Below are 21967 nucleotides of genomic sequence, written 5' to 3' on the forward strand. Positions count from 1 at the left end.
GGGAAGCCTGGCATGCTGCAGTCCATGGGGTCACAAAGAATCAGACATGACTTAGCGACTGAATGAAAATGTATCTTGTCTTCAGATCATTACAAAAAGTGAAGATTCAGATTTGGTATAAGAACTGGAAGATATTTGGGGGAATCAGCATACATACGAGGCCTTCCCTGGAGGCTCAGGTGATAAAGAATCCATGTGCAATGCAGGAGACCTGGGTTCAATCCCTGAGTGAGGAAAATCCCCTGGAGAAGGAAATGGAAACCCACTCCAGTGTTCTTGCCTGGAGAATCCCATGGGCAGAGGAGCCTGGTAGGCTCCAGTCCATGTGATTGCAAATTGTCAGACACAACTGAGTGACTAACATTTTCACTTCACTTTTAACATATATACATCTCAGTATCAGTTCAGTCACTCAGTTGTGTCCAACTCTTTGCCACCCCATGGACTGCAGTACGCCAGGCCTCCCTGTCCATCACCAACTCCCAGAGCTTACTAAAACTCATCCATTGAGTTGCTGATGCCATCCAAGCATCTCATTCTCTATCATCCCCTTCTCCTCCCACCTTCAGTCTTTCCTCTAACACTCATTAAATTTAAAGGACAGAGAAAATTATTGTTTTGATCTGCCAATATAAAAGAAAATTGTTGTTGTATCTTCAAAACCTCCACTGTCTTAGTTTAGCTGTGTTTTGAATCAGAGGTTCAAATATGTATGAATACATAATGTTGTTCCCATTCCTGAAGCTATTTGGGTAAATGGGGAATAAAGTAATAGCCATACTATCCTGTTTTTCGATGCCACATCTCTTTTACTTTATGTTTTGCCCTGATATTTTAATTTTTATTTTCTGATACCTTCCTAGAACTTTAGATCAGCTTCTTTTCTCTAATCTCCAACTTTTGTTCTCCAAGGAACCGTTCCTTCACCTAGCTTTGTGTTCCCAACATTAATATTTAAATATTGTCCTCCAGGCAATATCTGGGTGTACCCTCCACTCCATACTGCACACACTGTTACAACCTCTAGCTTTAGAGCTCTTCCCTAAGTTAGTGTCCCCAAAAGGAAACAGACGTCATTTTCACATAAGGATACTTTGAAGACTGTTTAATACAGAGATGATTTACAAAATTTCAGAACACCACAAGTAACAGTGAGATAATGAGAGGCTAGTAAAAGCAGGGTTGTTATCAGTCCTAGAAAGCTCACAGGATCAAGAGAGGGAAACGGTTACCAGAGTCCATAAGATGAAGATCAGCAGAGAAAGTTGCTATTGGAAGAAGAGAAAACCTGTGAGGGATGTAGAAAACCCCAGGCAAGCCTGCAACAAGGAAGTCAGGAGACGATACAGCCTTCCCATAGTCTGCACCCTACTGGAATACAGAAGGCCTACCGTTGTGGTCCATGTGGATGGGACACTGGCTTTGAGAGCAGAATGAGAAGGAGTAGAGAGCAAACTGGAAGGGACAAACGGACACTATCTAACAATCCCCCCCTCCCCCACCTAGACTAACCACATAAAATGTAGTGACTTACATGTCTCAACGCATGTCTCCTTTAATCGTATGTTTCCATTGGCAACACGGTAGGCTAAAGACTGAAGGCATGCCAGTCTATGGATCAGGAGCAACATAGTCATAAATTTTTCTAATGTTTATATGTAAGATTTAAAGGTTAATGTCTATTTATTTAGATCTAAGTCTTATGAGAATTCCCATCATACAGTTTTGATGGAGTTGATTTTCTCATGCAAACCTGAAAGAGTAAAATAACAGTGAAAATTAGGAACTGAGTGTGATAAAAGACACTCTTATCTTGCCATCAATATGGGAACGTTTAACTTAAAAATAGTTAGATTCCAAAAACATAAAGAGAAGATATATATTAGTGTATTGATTTTTTCTATTAGTCATAGACATTGATTTCCTGTTTACTAATGCAGATGTACTTTCTTATTTCACCAAATGCATACATCACACGAGCTTCACCAATAGCTCAGTTAGTAAAGAACCCGCCTGCAATGCAGGAGACCCCGGGCTGATTCCTGGGACGGAAAGATCCACTGCAGAAGGGACAGGCTACCCACTCCAATATTCTTGGGCTTCCCTTGTGGCTCAGCTGGTAAAGAATCTGCCTGCAACGTGGGAGACCTGGGTTCGATCCCTGGGTTGGGAAGATCCCCTGGAGAAAGGGGAAGGCTGCCCACTCCAGTATTCTGGCCTGGAGAATTCCATGGACTGTACAATCCATGGGGTCGCAAAGGGTCGGACACAACTGAGTGACTGCCACTTTGATTTTCACTGTCATGCACCACATACGTACCGTAATCTATGCTGTCTAGTTCATGAAATGCATTGTCTCCGTATATTAAGTAGAGCTCTGTGATCTACTCCTCTGGTCTTACCACTCCCTTTTTTTCCCATCCTACTCACTCTAGGGTCTGATTTAAAGCTCCAGACATGGCCTCATCTCTGCTGGAAACACTTTTGATTAGTTGCATACTGCCTCCTGAATTAAGAACATCCCTTCCAGAAACATTCAGGATCCTCTGCTATATGGCCTTAACTTCTCTTGCCAGACCCATTCCATACTACCTTCTTATATAAGAGCACCCGAGCCTACAGGGCACGTTCATTCAAGTTTAAAAAGATACCATATTTGGGAAGATAAAAGCCTGAAGGTACAAGTTTAGGCAGAGGACATGACTGCCTTTGCAAGAAGAAAAATGCCCCTTGCTTTAGATGAGCACACCGTCCACACCAGGGCACACGGCTCCTCTAGAAGAGCTTGTCAGGCCATTTGCAAGGTTCACAACCATGCACTCAACATCCCTGTGCGTGCACACTGCATGTCCCTGTTAAAATGGATCATCTGCTCTTCTCCAGAGTAACCCCTATGAATGGCTACGTTGGTGCCCTATTCACGTTCCTCCTCTCCACTTCCATATTTTGGAGCCTTTCTTAAACTTTCCTAACTTTTACCTCATTCAGGTATGCACCCAACCTCTACTTTGTGTGTGCCCACATAACATGTCTTATGACTGGTTTTGGAGGTGCAAGAAATTGCATATTTATGATTCATGGAAATGTCTCCTCACCCCCATGACTCATTATGATTATTCCTTATGATTCCTCTTTATGATTATTTCCCTAACCAGCTCACTGCCCAGCACACACACTACTTGACCTGCACTTGCCTTTGGGAAACTGAGTTTGCTGCTGTCTCTAGTAATGTTTTGATAAACAGACATTTTCCTTGCCGTGGGCTTCCTTGGTGGCTCAGATGGTAAAGCGTCTGCCTGCAAGGTGGGAGACCTGGGTTCGATCCCTGGGTTGGGAAGACCCCCTGGAGAAGAAAATGGCAATCCACTTCAGTATTCTTGCCTGGAAAATCCCACGGATGGAGGAGCCTGGTAGGCTACAGTCCACGGGGTTGCAAAGAGTCGAACACGACTGAGCGACTCCACTTTCACTATTTTCCTTGCCGTTAAACTTGATACCACAGATATAAAAATCTCGGTAGCCAGAACAGTGCCTAGTTCTGTAACTTGAAGAAAAGATTTAAACTCAGTTGAATTATTCATCAGCTATCCTGTAACCATAACTGCCACATTCTGATTGTAACTCAGCCCTTGTTTAATAGGTCAGTAGCGCTGAGTGCCTTTTCTGTTCCATTGCACTTTGAGTTACTTAAAGATTATATCCTTTCACTAGAGTTCTCAACCAGCATTTAGTGGTATCTTTCAGACATGCGGCACTTGTACAGCTGGAGACAGAATGGCAGAATTATATGGCTCTCTGAATTTTTTCTTTCCTCTTTTTTTTGGGGGGGGGCGTGCAGCTTTTCACCTAATGATGAAGACTATTTTTTACACACTCTAGCTTTTTCCTTCTGCTAAATGCTCCATCAACACATGGCCCAGATAGATATAGCTGTCAACATCTTCACCTTCCTCTTTTTATTTATCTTGACAGATCCCTTGGTGCAGTATTAATTTTATCCACTTCACCATGGAGGTGATTGTTCCAACTCATTTTTATATGCTTCTGTACATAGACGCTCCATTTAATACCAGATATAACTGGTCTGTGGAAATGGGAGTTATTCCCCTAATGAACATAAAATTGGCCTATCTAGCAGTACCTATTTAAGTATTTTAAAATAAAATATTTTTATATTTAAATAAAATACCTAGGAATTCCTAGATAAAAGCATTTAACTGTACCAGTCCAGCTGTTATACTTAACTCTACTTTACTCTCCATAATTGGTACAATAAAGACAGAAACCGTACTGGAATTGATTGAAGAGGAAATAAGAAATGAAGACACAAATCATATTAATTGTATCAGTTATTTTGATAAGTTTTCCAATATAAAAGAATGAAAATAATGAGTTAGTATGAGACATGGGTGTGAGATTTTAAAAAATGACCTAATGGAAGCCAATAGAGTATGTATTATGCTGATGAAGATTATTAATAATAATGTAGATAAATGTAGAACAGATTTTGCCAGAAAATGATGTGATAAAATTCAAAGAACAATTTTCTGTCCTTACTTTATCTGACCTACCAGGGCATTCCATAGGTTTGACCATACCTTCTTGCCTAAAGCACTTCCCTCTTTTGATATTTCTGATACCACATGCTACAAATGTTCTGTTTCAATCATTACACCATTTCTGTCTTCCTTGTTTACTATAATATAATCTTGTACAATAGAACTTCTTATAGAAATTCAGATGATACATCACTAAATCTGGAAATTGCACAATTCTAGTAAGATTCTAAACGATGCTGATGCTATAGGTATACGGAGCATAGTTTGAGTAACTGTGACTTACAAAATCTTTAAATGCTAGGGTGTTTCAGGGTCTAAGTCTGGTATATTCCTCTCTTTTCACCTCTAGATATTTTCACATAGTCCACTGGCTTTAAATATGATATATCTCCAGTACAGTTATCTATTAGGAAATCCTGACTTAAAAAGACCAATTTGATATTATTGTATGTCCAATTTCAAACCTGTGGTTATAACGTCCAAATCGGTTTCTCCTCTAGTCTTTTCCCATCTTAGTAGATGATACTACCCTCTATCCATTGCTCAGGCCAAGTGTCTATGGGACATCTCTTTCTTAAAACAATTTTCTTTGCCACTCAGCCCACCAGTATTTCCCTAGTTCTACTGATACTCACTTCTTTGTATTCTCACCTCCAACTCAATCTGCCTACTCCTAGTCACCATAATGCCACCCAGACTTCTGCCAGAAACTCACCCTCTGCTATGGTCTTCATACAAATTCAATTTTTCCATTAAGACCCAGAGTGAATCTTTATAAAAGTAAATTAAACCATGTACATTCAGTTCTTCCATGAGCCACGCTTTGAGTAGCCAGGCCTGCTGCCTGCATGTCCAGACTCCTTTTATAGCAGTTCCTTCCCCCAACTATGTTCAGAATGACACTGACGCCCCATTCCGTTCCTCAAATATACTCTGCCAGTCTCTTTCCCACCTCGGGGCCTTTGCAATTATGGCTGAGAGTCACCACCCTACCCTCCATCCTAGGGAGTTCCTCCTTCAGTTCTTAACACATAGAATTCCTTTTTTATCCTTTCACATTCATCTTTGATGTCCTTATAGAAACTGTTTCAGGCAACTGGATTGAAAAAAGCCATCCATCCACCTCCGCCTTTACCCTAGTCACTCTCTAATCCCTAAAACACTATGTTATTTTCTTTGTAGCTCTAACCATGATATAAATGACCATATTTATATATTTATGTTTATAATGTCTGGTTCTATGCGATTGTATGTAGCCTCTACGAGGACTGGGACCCTGACTGCCAATGAATCTCCACTGCCTAAAACAAAGTAACTGAAAAAGTAGTCATGACATTGTAATCAAGAAACTATTTGTAGTGTTTCAATAGAACCAAATGCCATCTTCACAATTCAGTGCACCTACATTCTTTGGTGTGCAATTTCTATTCCCACTTAATCCTTTGCTTACTAGAAAACTGGGTAACTGAAATGCCCATCTAATTTGTTTTTTACAATGATGAAAAACTTCTTTAACTTAATTTTAGAGCTTGCTGTCAAGTGGTTCCCTCAAATTGCTTAGACTATTCACTCAAAGCCTAGGTTCTCTACAGGTAAAAAAGTGAATCCCTTTAACTCTTATCCTAAAGTTACTTTCCACAAGTGTCTTACATGGTCCACTGGCACATTACACTCTGTCCTTCTGGAAGCCTTGGTAAGCTTTTGAAATTGCAGGGAATTTCACAAACCAGTCATGGCTCCAGTCTTGGGGATTTCCTTAGACTCTGATCAAGATCCATTCAAATGCAACATTTCATTGCTTCCTTCTTTCACTTATCCAATCACTCTTTCATGAAGTTTTTAATGGGCACCTATCATATGTCAGACCCTCTGGTATGTGCCAAAGGTAGAAGAAAGGGTGGAAACCCGACAGATGGTTGCTATTCTTAAGGAGTCTACAGTGGGAGACAGATATTAAGGACATAACTATGAAAATGATTCTTTTAATCATGTGGCCTCTGCATGCACAAGAAACTTTGATTTAATCTGAGATCCTGAGAAAATCCAACTATTAAGAACGTAAAAGTGGTGTCTAAAAAACAAAACAGAAAACAACCAAAGAAAAAACAAAACAAACAAACAAAAAAAAGCAGTGTCTATATATGGAAGAAGAATACATCCAATTTGTATTCAATATATATTGAATAATGTAAATATGTATAAATATATTACATATACAATATATTTTGTGCAAAGAGAGGAAGCATGTAACCATGAGCAGATGTGGATAAAGATTAAGGGGACAGAAAAGAACAAAGATGAGAGTTCTAGTGCTAAAGATATCACAAATATGAGTTCTCAATCAATTATTTCCTTAATCCATCCAAGGAAATTCATTATCAATCAGACCAACTGGACAATAATCCCTCATTAGGAGTTTAATGCAATTTGCTTCCTAGTGTCTGTTCTCATTCTTTTTCTTGCAGAAATACCTTAGAGGAGAAGAGAATCCTAATTCTCTAACTGCAAATTCATTTGGGAAGTCACTAGGATAGAAGCTATAAATAAATCATAGTGACTTAATACCTCTGTTGTTTTTTTTTTAATCACCTTCTTGGCTTAACTACTCCCACTGTGGCCTTTCCACATTCAATTGGCTTCAATGAGCCCCACTTCCTCTGCCCATCTCTACTCCCCTGCACATCAGTTTTGATCCTTGGTATTATTTATATGGCCTGTAGAAAAGTGCTACATATTGACTCGGGATTGGAGAAAATTATGTAACATCTGGGCTTCATTTTCTAACTTCCCCATCTGTAAGACTTGATGTCATAATATTTATCCAATACCGCACAAAAGTGATATAGGAATTTATTCATGTTAGTAAGGAGCATTGAGATGTAGGGCACACCAGAAGTATAAAATGCTGTTATTATTCTCTGACAGGTTGGTCAAGCTCTATAAATAATATGGTCAGGAGGAAACGTATGAGAAACGTGTGATGGTCTATAATGACTGGCAGGTGGGCCACAGTCAGGAGCCTTGGAGTTCCCATTTTGAAATGTCATGTCACTGAGGCTGTGTAAATGTCATCACGTGCATTTTTGTGGTGGTAGACTTTCAACTCCATAACTCTAAAATTAAGGTTTTACTTTTCCAATGCCAATGTGAATGTACTGTGGTGAGGATACACACTCCATTTTATAGGTGAGATCTGCGTAAGTGGTTTTAGAGGTTACAGTTTAAACTGTTTTTTTGGGAGCTATCATTGGAAAAGGAAGACAGTAACCACATAGGAAGGTAGCTTTTTAAAAGGTCAAAGTAGAACCACAGTTAGTAAAAATACTCATTAAAACGTGCAAGGCTATGAAGAAAATGGAGAATTGGACTCACAGCCCTGAATAGTTTAAAGTGAAAGAATGACGTTCAGTAAGTTTATGGTCATGAAGGAAACCACACTTGCCTCTCTCTCTCTGCATTCCTCTTTATCTTTCTACACATCTATGTGACCAAATACGCTTAAATGCTTTTCCTATACCCTCATGACTGTGTACATACCCCAACCACCTGTCTAGCCTCATCAGACTAATAGCTAAAGCTGACTGACAAGAAGAGCAATGTAAATGTTATGTAAAACATACACTGTTATAAACATTAGGGATGGCTGTGCAAATGTGTAACTGTATTAACTATTAAATCCTTAGGTTTAATCAACTGAATTTGAGATTAAGAATACCCCAGTCCCTAAATTTGTGCAGACTGGATGCTAATAAATTACACGCTTTCAGTGAATTGATGATTTTACCTACAGAAAAAGTCGTTGTCCTCATAAAAGACTATGCAGAGAGAAGACTGGGTGTGTAGGCAGAAGCAGGAACTTTTAATTGAACCCATTGTACACGGAAACCAATAGAAATGAGAAACAGAAAAGGTCATAGTGAATGTTTACCTTCTTTTAGAAGGACATTTTGAGAAGGTGGCAATTCATTAAAGTGCATTTAAAACCAAAGAAAACAACTAGAAAATCAAGTAAATAAAATTATAAGCAGCACAAGAAAATATTTTTTGAATGATGTTGAATGATACAGAAACCAGAGTGATCAATCACCAAAGCTACGGTACTGAGACAGTGTATACTGGTCACGCCACCCGGGGAAGACGAGCCCCTTCTGCACTCTCCATTCATGCCCAAGTTTTGATATGGGCAAGTGTCTTTTCTTCAATTACATGTCAAGACAGAGTTTCATAAAGAGATAACTTCAAGAGAGCTTCCAATGACATCTCAATGCTCCTTTACTATAAAATATACTACATCTAATATCTAAAACAGAAAGATTATTTCTAAGAAGCACAAAATAAGACGGAGGAAGAAATACAACAATTTTCTGCAAAATAGGTGATCATGGTTATTTGGGGACTTACAGATCAGAAGAAAAATAAGATAGTCAATGAAATCTACCCTTAAATGGTAAAGAAAATTATGATATGTTTAAGTTTAAAGAGAAGCAAATAATAAAAATAGATTAAAGAATATCTGTTTACCATCCTGAGTAAAATAAATAAGAGAGATTGTGAAAATTAATATCTAGGTCTAAATATAATCATCTGGGATCTTAGCCAAGTAGGGATGGTGTTTTCACAAACATCTTTTCTCATTTCCCCTTGCTCTCGAAATAAATCTAAATACAGTTTCTTGTTCATTTTTCTCATTTTTCAGATGGTAAAGAATCTGTCTGTAATGTGGGAGTCCCTGGGTCAGGAAGACCCCCTGAAGAAGGGAATGGCACCCCATTCCAATACTCTTGCCTGGAGAATCCCATGGACAGAGAAGCCTGGTGGGCTGCAGTCCATGGGGTCGCAAAGAGTCAGACACGACTGAGTGACTGACGCTTTCACTTTCACACTTTCTTTCCTGTTAAAAACGCCTCTCCTGACCTTTATTTCATCTTAGTGCTTATCCTTTCTTTATCTTCATTCCCATTATGGACACAGACTCTCAGGAAACTAGCTTAAGTTGTAGCGTGTGGGGGTTAAGTAAACCAAGGGGAATAATTTCTTTCCAGATAGATCTACTAAGTATTGAAAGAACTGGGTGGAAACCCTGGAACTCTTCTTTGGCCATCTCTTTTCCAGACGTGATTTAAAATATTGGATTTATACATCTGTGTCTCTTTTGCTGTCTCGCATACAGGGTTATCATTACCATCTTTCTAAATTCCATATATATGTGTTAGCATACTGTATTGGTGTTTAAAGTAAAATAAAGTAAAAAATAAAATAAAATAAAATATTGGATTTACAAGGAGAACAACTTTTTTCTGTCTCTTTAACAAAGAACCTTCATTATCCCCCAAATATTTTTTTATTTTTATTAACTAAAATGTGGACTCTGAGTAAGGCTCTGTTTGTCCCTTCTGTTTTCTCACAATTTAAAATAATGCATATAGCAAGCACTCAATATATATTTGTTGAATGAATTGATGAACCTTTAGGATGATGTTTCTCAAATTAAGTCTATCTTGAATTTCACAAATCATATGGCTTGTTCAGGCTCCATTTTTCCAGCCCTATAGTGATGACAGTCCCCTTTTCTCCTGCAAAATCTCTCTCTCTCTCTCTCTCTCTCACACACACACACACACACACACACACACACACACAACATGAAGCAAGAAGCAGTGAATCAGTTCTACTGATTCCGCAGCATGTCAGCAAACCTCTTTGCTGGCACATTAGTTTTGGGGTCACCTGTCTGAATCTGGGTCTTCAGTGGTCAAGTCCCTTTTTGGTAAGTTTGCCCCCTTATGATTATGTGCGTTTTATAGATATTTTACCCATCTAACAATCTGTTACTCAGTTCTGGCCATAGACCAGAAACTGTTCCTGTTTGGCAGACACAAATTTAAATAAATCACAATATTATTCCAAAAGATGTTTTTATACTTGATATGAAGAGAGACCTAAAGAAATACTGATAATTTAGCATGTCACATTCTATAATAAAGGAAAGTCAAAATGTTTATTTAATGATATTGACTGGTAAAGATGTATAGTTTTAACTATGATTCTCAACATTAATAGAGTTTAATAAATGATTATCAAAGAAATATTAATAGAACATTTATTCTAGACTACTTAGACCAATTAGAGAATAAAATTCAAACTTCAAAATGAATTATCTACTTCAAAAATTGTTCAGAGGTGGCATTTAAATTATAGTCTAAGTGGAAAACATAACATTTATAAAATCTAAGCAAAAAGTTTCAAAATGATCAGATTTTTGAGTTTTTACATGTACATTATATTATTTATTCCTTAGTCCTTAATTCTAGAAGATAGATTTATTTCTGAAAATAAATAATAAATATATTTATAATAGATGAAATTTATAATTGTATAAATTTTATAAATGTATAATTTATAAAAATAAATAAATAATAAATAAATTTTGCTTTGTTTATAAAGCAAAAATAACAAGTAAGGTAGGCGAAAGTCACTCAGTCGTGTCCGACTCTTTGTGACCCTGTGGAATTCTTCAGGCCAAAATAGTGGAGTGGGTAGCCTATCCCTTCTCCAGGGGATCTTCTCAACCCAGGGATTGAACCGGAGTCTCCTGCATTGCAGGCAGATTCTTTACCAGCTGAGTTACAGGGAAGCCCAACAAGTAAGGCAAACCAAGGCAAAGTTTAACATTTTACTGAAATTTCACAGTATGTCATTATTAAATTTATGGTGAGATTTGCATTAATTAAAATTTGTTTATTTCACTATTTTTCTAGATTTAAAGAAATAATCATCAGTTCAGTTCAGTTCAGTCGCTCAGTCGTGTCCGACTCTTTGCAACCCCATGAATCGCGGCACGCCAGGCCTCCCTGTCCATCACCATCTCCCAGAGTCCACACAACTCACATCCATCGAGTCCGTGATGCCATCCAGCCATCTCATCCTCTGTCGTCCCCTTCTCCTCCTGCCCCCAATCCCTCCCAGCATCAGAGTCTTTTCCAATGAGTCAACTCTTCTCATTAGGTGGTCAAAGTACTGGAGTTTCAGCTTTAGCATCATTCCTTCCAAAGAACACCCAGGACTGATCTCCTTTAGAAGGGACTGGTTGGACCCCCTTGCAGTCCAAGGGCCTCTCAAGAGTCTTCTCCAACACCACAGTTCAAAAGCATCAATTATTCACTCTTAGTCATTATTTTGATGACTGAACTCTAGACATTGAGAAGATTTCTACAAACTGCTAAGCAAAAACTATCACTAAATCACAGAATACGCACAACACAAAAAATTATTTCAACTGTGTTTGGTACCTTCCAAGGGACTAGATTACACACCACATCTCTGGGCTAAATAAAGTCAGTAGCATAGGCCTTTAACATATTCTCAAATATTTTGACATGTAGTTATTACATCATTTGCCTTCAAGGTAGAAGCAGAGTGGCTTAGGAGGAGCCTGGGCTCGTTTAATTACAGGAGTCATGTGCCACTTTGAAAGTCAGCAAAGTAACGTGATGATTCCCACTCAGCAGTAGAACAGAGGTCACTAGGTGTTTTCATAATTTTAGCTAAAAATAAAGTCCCTGCCATTAGTATCAGAGTTTACACTTTTCAATCCAGTAGCAAACAGTGGGCTAAAATATGTGGGCACATTTACCAAATTGAGCAGGCTCCCAGAGTGGCCCTGTTTGAAGACTTCTTCAAGGCATTTATAACAGAGGTCATTTTCAAACTACCTGTGACTCACGGTATTAAACCAGTATTCAGCTTCTGGAAAATCCTGATAACGCGGGGGCAGAGGCAGTGTCCTCCATGTGCTCATTAAACAAATCTACACACAGTAACCTCTCTGACTACCCTTTTGGCACACAACTGCTCTTATTTCCCTTGCCTCTCCTTCAGTTAACTGCAGTAAATACCATGGTGCTGGAGGGTCCAGTGAGCCAAGAATGAACTCTCTCACCAAGGAAAAATTAATTAAAAAAAAAAAGGAAGATCCAGTGGCTTGCCTCAGTCAAGATATTTCACTCTAATGGTCCCATCACTTCATGGCAAATAGATGGGGAAACAGTGGAAACAGTGACAGACTTTAGTTTCTTGGGCTCCAAAATCACTGCAGATGGTGCCTGCAGTCATAAAATGAAAAGACGGTTGCTCCTTGGAAAGAAAGTTATGACCAACCTAGACAGCAAATTAAAAATCAGAAACATGACTTTGCCAACAAAGGTCCATCTAGTCAAGGCTATAGTTTTTCCAGTGGCCATGTATGGATGTGAGAGTTGGACTATAAAGAAAGCTGAGTGCCGAAGAATTGATGCTTTTGAACTGTGGTGTTGGAGAAGACTCTTGAGAGTCCCTTGGACTGCAAGGAGATCCAACTATTCCATCCTAAAGGAAATCAGTCCTGAATAATTCATTGGAAGGATTGATGTTGAAGCTAAAACTCCAATACTTTGGCCACCTGATGCAAAAAGCTGACTCATTTGAAAAGACCTTGATGCTGGGAAGGATTGAAGGTGGGAGGAGAAGGGGACAACAGAGGATGAGATGGTTTGATGGCATCACCAACTCAATGGACATGAGTTTGAGTAAACTCCGGGAGTTGATGATGGACAGGGAGGCCTGGTGTCTGCAGTCCATGGGGTTGCAAAGAGTCGGACATGACTGAAAGACTGAACTGAACTGAATTGAATGGTAAAGGGTAAAATTACATGGGTATCTGCATGTACTTCTCCTTTGCCTTTTGGTTCTAGTCTTTCCTCAGCTATTTGCAAGGCCTCCCAGACAATCATTTTGCCTTCTTGAATTTTTCTTTGGGATGGTTTTGGTCATGACCTCCTGTATGATGTTACAAACCTTCATCTCTAGTTCTTCAAGTATCCTGTCTACCAGCTCTAATCCCTTGAATCTATTTGTCACTTTCACTGTATAATTATAAAGTATTTGATTTGGGTCATACTTGAATGGTCTAGCGGTTTTCCCAACATTCTTCAATTTAAGCCTGAATTTTTGCAATAAGGAGCTGATGATCTGAGCTACAGTCAGCCCAAGGTCTTGTTTCTGCTGACTGTATAGAGCTTCTCCATCCTCAGTTGCAAAGAATATAATGAATCTGATTTTGGTACTGACCATCTGATGATGTTCATGTGTAGTCATCTGCTGCGTTGTTGGAAGACACTGTTTGCTATGACCAGTGCATTACCTTGGCAAAACTCTGTTAGCCTTTGCCCTGCTTCATTTCCAGGACCAAATCTGCCTGTTACTCCAGGTGTCTCTTGATTTCCTACTTTTGTATCCCAATCTCCTATGATGAAAGGAACATCTTTGGTGTTAGTTTTAGAAGGTCTTGTAGGTCTTCATGAATCCATTCAACTTCAGCTTCTTCAGCATTAGAGGTTGGAGCACAGACTTGGATAACTGTGATGTTGAATGGCTTGCCTTGGAAATTAACTGAGATCATTATGTCACTTTTGAGATTGTACCCAAGTACTGCATTTTGGACTCTTGCTACTCCATTTCTTCTAAGGGATTCTTGCCCACAGTAGTAAATGTTATGATCATCTGAATTAAATTCTCCCATTCCCATCCATTTTAGTTCACTGATTTCTAAAATGTTTTTTGTCATCTCCTGTTTGACCAATTTACATTGATTCATGGACCAAACATTCCAGGATCCTATGCCATATTGTTCAGTATAGAATGGGACTTTACTTTCGCCACCAGGCACATCCACAACTGGGCATTGTTTCCACTTTGGCCCAGCCTCTTCATTCTTTCTGGAATTATTTCTCCACTCTTCCCCAATAGCATATTGTACACCTACCAACCTGAGGGGGTTTATTTTCCAGTGTCATATCTTTTTGCCTTTTCATACTGTTCATGAGATTCTCAACACAAGGATACTGAAATGGTTTGCCATTTCCTTTTCCAGTGGACCACATTTTGTCAGAATTTCCCAACATGACCCGCCCATCTTGGGTGACCCTGTATAGCAGAGCTCATAGATTTGTTGTGAGGTTTTGCCCTACAAGGTTGTCATGCAGCAATTAAACAGAGAAAAATAATCACCTCCCACTAAACTCTACACTCACCCCACCAACAAACTCTACACTCACATACAAGTACACACACACACACTCATATGCACACTCTTAACTCCTCACTCCACTACTCTTGAGTTATCTTTTCCGTGACCCCACTTGTTTCATCACCTCCGCTCTTCCTATAAAAGATGAAAAGTTCTCTGATGAACGAACTCAGAAAAAAGGAGAGCATAACAACGCTTAAAGCTATTCATGTTTGCATTTTAAAGAGTGTTCAAAAATATTGAAATATTGATTTTTTTCCCACATATATTAGTAAAAATCTATGAATTACTATCTCAGGCATTGATTGCTTCTTCAAAATAATTTTACTGAATGCTCATTTTGTTCAAATATTGAAAGATATTGAGGACACAACAATGTGCTTAGACGGCACATTCGGTGCCTCTGCAGCTTATAGTCTAAAACACGATATGGAAATTCAGCACAAAACTGTTTACTGCAAATGAAACAAGAGTTATGGAGAGAATGCTGATGGTGCCATGAGACTGAACAGGTAAAATCTGGAAGTCTCCCCCAAAATGTGAAGACTGAAAAGAAATCTGAAGAAATACTAGGAGGTAAGTGGATTAAAATGCGTGTAGTTCAAGAACTTAAAGAAAGCCTTCTGTTGAAGTTTAGAGCGAGGAAGAGTTTTGTACGTGATGAGATCAGAGATCCAAGTATACCAACCACCCATAGGCGTGGTGATGATGTACACTCCTCATGCAAACCAAGGCACTTTTCAGAGTGAAATGGGTTTCTACTAATAACATTGGGCATACATGACGTACCAGTTACTGAGTGACTGGAGGCCCATAGTCATTCTGTTCATAGGCTACCCTAAAGTATTAGGCTTTATCAGAAAGGCAGTGAAGAGACCCTGAATTTTTAAGCAGAAAGGAGACAGATCTGAACGTGTATGATACTTTGTCCCCACTGTTGAAAATGTTTAAAAGAGGGAATATTGCAGTCACCATACAAGATACAGGAGCAAACTCGAGGATGGGAGTATTAAAGGGATGGTGGCATAAGAGAGAAAAAAAGTAACAGTAACTCTTAGGCTCCTGTCTTAGAACTGGATAGATGGTAAGAACTTTATTAAATAGGATATAGAAAATAAGCAGCTTCGCTGGTGGCTCAGAGGTTAAAGCATCGACCTGCAATGCAGGAGACCTGGGTTCAATCCCTGGGTTGGGAAGATCCCCTGGAGAAGGAAATGGCAGCCCACTCCAGTGTTCTTGCCTGGAGAATCCCATGGGTGGAGAAGCCTGGTGGGCTACAGTCCACGGGGTCGCAAAAAGTAGGACAGGACTGAGCGACTTCACTTTATACATGAGTGGGAAAAGGGTGCCTAGTTCTACTTATGGTCCTATAGCGTTTAGAATATATTTGAAGGAAGACATCATGCAAAATGAGTTAAAAATAAAAGTGTTTTACTGGTGAGAAATGAGAGCTGGAGATGCAAAGCTTTGAGTCATTTGCATATCAAGGTAATGAAGGCAGGCCCATGGATACTGCCTAGAGGGAGTTTAAACTGGGGAAGAGACAAAAGGAAAGAGGCAACTTGAAGGTATTTCAGCTTGAGGATGTAGTTATAGGAGAAGTAACGGCAAAGAAGGCAGAAAAAGAACCGCTTATGTGGCATAGGAAAAGAAGGGGAGGCTGACACTATGTAAGCAGAGGTAAGAAAGCAGCCGAGAGAGGCAGCAGCAGTGATGCCCAACGACACTGATAAAATAAAGTGACAGCCAAAAAAGATGCTTGATTTATTAAAATGGAGTTCAAGAGCAAGGACTTCAGTAGGTCACGCCAGTGAGAACCCCACCTCGTTCATTTGCTAGCTCTGTACCCTAGAGGCAGCCACCTAAACTCTCCTTGCCTCAGTTTTCTCATTTGCAATACAGTTGTTTTGAACAGCGATTTTATCAAAGCGTGCTCTGTGGACACAAGGAGATTCTGGAGACCCTTTCAGGAGATTCGTGAGATCAAAACTACTTTCCTAATAATGCTCAGACATTATTTGCCTTTTTGAATGATTTGACCTGCAAAGCCAAGGAAGCAGCACTAACATATATTATTGCCACTGTATTCTTCTCCATAGTCGATTTTCAGGTAAAAGAAAAAAAAGTCAATTTCGTAAAAGAATGTTATGGACGAATCAGTAAAAATATTCATTTTAATATATTTTGATCTTCCATATTATACAATGAAATGTGTAAATACTGCCAGCACCTGTGTATCTCAGTGAACCAAATGTCTAATGTATAATGTTCCAAAATTTCACATAGGCAAAAATATCCATTTGATGTTTAAAACACTCCAGTGTTCAAATGCAACAGACTATGAAAAATGTATTGACATGATTTTGAATTCAACATTGAAATAATAAACAGTTCTCTATTCCTAACTAGATATCTAAATGAGGCTGGAATTTATTTATATGTTTCTAGCAAAATATCATATCACAACAGATTGAATACAAAAGAAGATATGAGAGTCTAGCTGTCTTTTGTTAAATCAGTTATTTTTTAAAAATTGAAAAATATCAAAGAGTGCCACTTTTTTCATTACATTGCTTTTGTGTTAGAAAATATTTTTATTTTCATAAAAATTTGTTACATTCTTTACAACAGCCTTATCATTATTGTTATCAAACTACTAAATAAATATTGCAAGTAGTCACAATTTTATTTTAGAATATGAAAAATATCAACATAATAAGCCTATATAAGCACATGTTCTTTGATATCTTTGATAATTTTAAGAGTACAAATTGATTTTAAGAATCATGGGTTTTTAGAATAAAATAAGGTAATTCTTAAGAAGTATTAGGTAATTCTTGTAAAGCACTTAGAACACTGTCTCAAAATGCTTTATGAATTGATAGAGATAGATGACAGAAAAATAGATTAGACAAAAGATAGACAGGTAGAGAGACAGAGACACAATAATTGATTAAAGTAACTGAAGTGGTTTGGGTAAATGTTGAGGATGGAAACCAGACTGAAATATATTGGAGGGAGGGATATATTTTGGAAACACAAACATCACCCATAGGCAAATTTATTTTCTGCTTCCTCTAGAATTTGATCCTGTATGAAAATACTAAAGTGTTACCCCCACTTACTATCCTGTAGATGTGACCTGACATCTTTCATAAGGAGAAACAGGAGGGGGGGCAGGAAATCAATGAAAGGGAAACTAAAGGCTTGATAGAACAGTGTGATAGAGACAGAAACTTCAATGAGAATTCCCTCAGACAAGTTAGTGCTTCAGAGAAGGAAAAACATCTGAAAACAACCTAGACACTGACTCTGAAAGACTCCTAATCTGATTCTTTCTGTGAGAGCAATCTTCTGCTTTCTTCTCTTTATCCTAAAAGAGTCCTGGAATATGCTTGCTGCTTATAGTTAAAAAGAAAGTCACATAGACAAAAAGCCTCTTTATCATTTCTACAAGTCAAAGGTTGATCTGAAAATAGATCAGAATATTTTAAAGAAATATGAAAGCCTGAGAAAGGAAGATGGCTCCTGGGACATGATAAATACATGTATGAAGGCAGTAGGTCATGTATTAATTATATGTTTGGCAGCCTGGAACTTTAGCACCCCCCACGTCTTCAAGGAATAGGTGTGAGGAAAAGGAATAGGACAGTAAGCCTTACTTTTTTCTGCTGGAAAGGAAAAACTTATGCATCCGGTATCAGATATGGACACTCTCCCCAGAGAAACATACATGGACCCAGCCAGTCTTCCAGCATACAATCAAGGGACTATACACCTTGCCTAGAGACTATCCATGAACTTTGCAAAAAAGAATGGATCCCAAGTGAGGAAATGTAAGAATCAAGGAACATACTTTAGGGGTAAAAATGACACTTCCTAGTATCATTCTCCATCAAGTTGCTCTAGATTTTTAACACACCAAGATCAGTCTTCTGAGTGCCAGACATACTGATGAAGCTTAATAAAGAAAGAAAACTGCATTCACAGAAAACAAGTACTCACTGGACCCAGCTTTCTTACTTAATTTAAGTGGAAATTAAAATCTAGAGATGCTAGAAGTTTTGCTCAGCATTACAAAATCAGAGAACCAGCTGACCCTTTTCACATTCTAATCCTTTCCCCCAGCTCTCTTGGAAATAAAGAGTGACATCTGCTCAGTGTCATGGAAGATTAGTGTCCATACACTGCTGAATTCCAAATCTAGGAATGAATGTACATTATCAAACTGAAGACTATGCAGTAAGGTAAGGGAGATGTCTTATCTCAAGAAACTAAGAACAGACTTTAGAATAAAATTTGATGAGACACAAACAGTATCCGTTGCATCCACAGAGTGTAGAAAGCATTTTGGGAATGCATCATACTTGGTAAAGACGCATATGGGTTGAATCAGTTATTCTCAACTGCAATCATATGACTACAAAATGCCCTTGGATCTGTCAAAATCACAGGAGGAAAGATACTATAACAAAAGGAGTAAGGGAGGAACACTTACCTAAGGGTTTATTTACAAACTGTGGACAGTGTTGAAGTAAACCAAGAAGAGATGACGTGATGCATAATACCAGCGCTGGCCCACGTGAAAAGTCAGGCACGCCTTAGGACTGAGAGAGCAGCCGCTGTAAAGAAACGCTAGAGTGCGCTGTGGGATTCAGTGTCCCTGCCTCATTCACCTTGGCCCTCAAATGTCCCACCAGTGACATACTTGGCCAAATCGGAAGCCAGAGGTCAAGGGCACCCACTCATACAGTCCAAAATGACAACTTCTTAGGCCACAGAACAAGGAGGAGACTGGTGGATCTGGAAGGATAAATAGAGAATTCCTGGAGAATCCTTAGGACATATGATTTGTTTTCTCATAGTTCAGTTCAGTCACTCAGTCATGTCCGACTCTTTGCGACCCCATGAACTGCAGCACGCCAGGCCTCCCTGTCCATCACCAACTCCAGGAGTTCAGTTCACCCAAACTCATGTCCATTGAGTCAGTGATGCCATCCAACCATCTTATCCTCTGTCATCCCCTTCTCTTCCTGCCCTCAATCTGTCCCAGTATCAGGGTCTTTTCTTTTTTTATTTTCTTTAATATAAATGTATTTATTTTAATTGGAGGCTAATTACTTAACAATATTGTATTGGTTTTGCCATATATCAACATGAATCGGCCACAAGTGTACATGTGTTCCCCATCCTGAAACCCCCTCCCACCTCCCTCCCCATCCCACCCCTCTGGGTCTTTTCAAATGAGTCAGCTCTTCACATCAGATGGCCAAAGTATTGGAGTTTCAGCTTCAACATCAGTCCTTCCAATGAACACCCAGGACTGGTCTCCTTTAGGATGGACTGGTTGGATCTCCTTGCAGTCCAAGGGACTCTCAAGAGTCTTCTCCAACACCACAGTTCAAAAGCATCAATTCTTCTGCGTTCAGCTTTCTTTATAGTCCAACTCTCACATCCATACATGACCACTGGGAAAACCATAGCCTTGACTAGATAGACCTTTGTTGGCAAAGCAATGTCTCTGCTTTTTAATATGCTGTCTAGTTTGGTCATAACTTTCCTTCCAAGGAGTAAGCATCTTTTAATTTCATGGCTGCAGTCACCATCTCCAGTGATTTTGGAGCCCAGAAAAATAAAGTCAGCCACTGTTTCCCCACCTATTTGCTATGAAGTGATGGGACCAGATGCCATAATCTTAGTTTTCTGAATGTTCTCATAACATGCAGGAAAGTGAGAGCCATTCCTTAAGCCAGCAACAAGTTCTGTGCACAAGACCTCATATTTCTAGACCTCAAATCTCTAAGGGGAGACACTGAAGAGAGGGAGCGATTGACTCCCATACTCAATATATACACTAAGGCACTCAGTCTTGGAAATCACCTTAACTACTGGGCTGTGGAAAAAATACAACGATTTCATGCTTGGTTTCAAAATCTTACTTCACCAGTCAATTCTAGGAGATATATATATATATATGTATACCTATGGCTGATTCATGTTTGATTTTACAGAAAACATTGTAATTCTGTAAAGCAATCATCCTTCAATAAAAAATAAATTAAAAAAAATGCTTTCTAAGGAGCTGTTGCCTGGAGAAATAATGTTCAGCAACGTAGTGCCTAAGAGGCCCTATAGGTGGTAAAACTGATGAATAAAGCAATCCATTAACCAGGGAGAGGAAGAATCAACCCCCAAGGTTATTGCTTGCTACTTCTCAAAAGTGGTCACACACTTATTGGCTAGTAGTCCCTTGGAATAGCTTTCTCCTAAGGATATTGGGAGTTCAATACTAACATGGCAAAGCCTTTGGAAGCAGTTGACAAAACTCTAAAACTTGGCTCTGACAGTGAGGAAAACATCTGTGTAACAAAGTACCCAAAGCTTAGGGCAGCCAATGATGCCTGGAATAAAAGGTGTAACCCAGGAGTCACCTGATTCTGTGCCGGGGCTAAGAAAGGCTTGAAGCCCACAGGGCACTCTGCATATGTCTATCCCTCCCACCGACCCCTCGCCCATTCTTAGGGTACATAATAATTTGTAATAAGAATGTAACCTTTACTGTTTGAATGCCTCCAACAAGAGGACAAATGCTGCCCAAATGTTTCTTTGAATAAGAGGAAAAATAGTAACCTCTCAGTGATTTGGAAACCCAAAGGGATACCGAAGACAATCTTCAGGCTGCCAGGAATTAGAGGTGCATGAAAGAGGTTTCTATTTCACTTCACTTTGCAGTTTTGACCTTAGTCAAAATAAATTTTGATATTCAAACTGAAGCACAATCCTCCATTGCTATTCTTGCTTTAAACTTGAATAACCTCAGTAAATGGTGCAGACAGGTGCTTAATGAAGCCTGTATTTATAAAACAATATTTTTTCTTCACAGGACTATGGACTCTAATACATCTCTCCTAATTGGAATCAAGTTTCCTGATCAGAGTGCCTCTGGCCTTCCCTAAACCATATGTTCAGAGTGTATGGAATCGAGCCACTGTGCCAGCTGGGTTCTCATTATGTAAAACGCACGATAGCTTGGCGAGCATGGCTGACATGGAATATTCCATTCCGACGGAAGTATGCCAACGAATGCGTCTGTGTAAGCCTGTGAGGTGACAGTGAAGACTGGGGAAGTGGAGTGGGGCTCTTCAAACAAGAGAACTTTCAGAGCGCAGAAGACTTATCAATGCAAATGTGGGCACTTCCAAAACGCGTCGTAGGGAATGTTTCTTTTTGACTGAATTGACCATCAGTGGAAAGCACCGGTAATCTTGGAGACATACAAGTGTGTGCATAGCACTCAGAGTACTAGCTATGTCTGTGCTGGGCTTAGTCACTCAGTCGTGTCTGA

This window comes from Capra hircus, chromosome 7, assembly GCF_001704415.2.
Source record: "Capra hircus breed San Clemente chromosome 7, ASM170441v1, whole genome shotgun sequence".
NCBI lineage: Eukaryota > Metazoa > Chordata > Mammalia > Artiodactyla > Bovidae > Capra > Capra hircus.